The sequence below is a fragment of the Octodon degus genome, unplaced genomic scaffold, assembly GCF_000260255.1.
Source record: "Octodon degus isolate 3935 unplaced genomic scaffold, OctDeg1.0 scaffold00072, whole genome shotgun sequence".
NCBI lineage: Eukaryota > Metazoa > Chordata > Mammalia > Rodentia > Octodontidae > Octodon > Octodon degus.
This window is the reverse complement of record NW_004524648.1, coordinates 1,175,386-1,176,710: the sequence shown is the minus strand read 5'-3', so window position 1 is coordinate 1,176,710 and position 1,325 is coordinate 1,175,386. Positions and strand designations below refer to the sequence as shown.

General features: G+C 43.1%; 1 protein-coding gene across 1 annotated transcript in view; it reads right to left on the bottom strand.

Annotated features, from left to right (window-relative positions):
* Window positions 1–1,325, bottom strand: part of Smg6 (SMG6, nonsense mediated mRNA decay factor) — a 284,260-nt gene that overhangs the window by 170,207 nt on the left and 112,728 nt on the right. The gene's annotated exons all lie outside the window — the stretch shown is intronic.

Sequence of the window (1,325 nt, the reverse complement as noted above, 5' to 3'; positions counted from 1 at the left end):
TTCAAAATGGTTAGGATAGATATATCACTACATTCTCTTACTTCAAGGAATAGAGGGATTTGTTCTAAAAGTGTTTGTAAATCGGATATCATGTTTGCATCTTGTACAACAAATAACCACTAGGAAGGCAGTATGCAATGTGTTAATTATTGGAACTGTCCTACCAATTTGATATGAAACTGTCTCATTGCTATTTATTTCTCAGTAAAATAATGGGGAAAAAATTTTTTTTAAAAAATTAGGAAATACTTTTATTTCAAAAAGACCCAAGAAGTGTTTCTTTAAACAGAGGGACTTCTGATATCTTCCCCTCACCCAGTACTGGGATGAACCCAGGGCTTTCCCACTGAGCTACATCCCCAGTCTTTCAAAGATTTTGAGACAGGGTCTCACTAAGCTGCTAAGGCTAGGCCTGAGCATAGAATCATCCTGCCTTATATTCCTACAATACTGGGATTATAGGCCAACACCAGTATGCCACAAACTAGGATAGTGACATAAACTAGGAAAGATTTTATCTATCTATCTATCTATCTATCTACCTATCTATTTTTTGAAAGATTTTATTTAATTTTTTTTTTCAGTGTATTTAGCACAGGGTCTACAGGGTCTCACTAACAGAACAGACTCATAGTGATCTTCTTGTTTTTCAGCCTCCAAAGCATGTGCCACCATGCCCAGTCTCAGTGGCCTTCTCATTGTGCTCAGGCAAGGACAGCAGGTCAGGGATCAAACCTGGTCCCTGCATCTGCCTAAGCAGGCACTTTGATCCGCTGAGCTATCTGGCTGGCCCTGGAAAGATTTTTTTTTTTTTTAAAGGCAAGGTCTCAGGTCTATATACTGCAGGCTGGACTTGAGAATTTGCTTATGCAGCCCAGGCTGGCCTCAAACTCAAGAGATATCTTCCTGCCTCCCATGTGCTGGGATTATGGTATGCACCATCACACCTGGGTAAGCCTTTTTTTTAACACTTCTTAAATAACACCTTAAGGGCCAGCCAAATAGCTCTGCAGATTAAAGTGCCTGCTTAGGCAGATGCAGGGGCCGGGGATTCAATCTCCCCAGGCCTGCTGTGCTGGCCCCCTGCTGAGACAGCAACTGAGACTGGGCATGGTGGCATGCACCTGTAATCCCTGTACTTGGGAGGCTGTGAACAGGAGGATCACTACAAGTCCAATCCATACAACGTACACCCTGACCTAAAAAAAAAAAAATTAAAAAGTTATTGGCCAGCCAGATAGCTCAGCGGATTTAAGTGCCTGCTTAGGCAGACAGCAGGGACAGGGTTCAATCCCTGATGTGCTGTGCCCGCCCTGCCCTAGGGG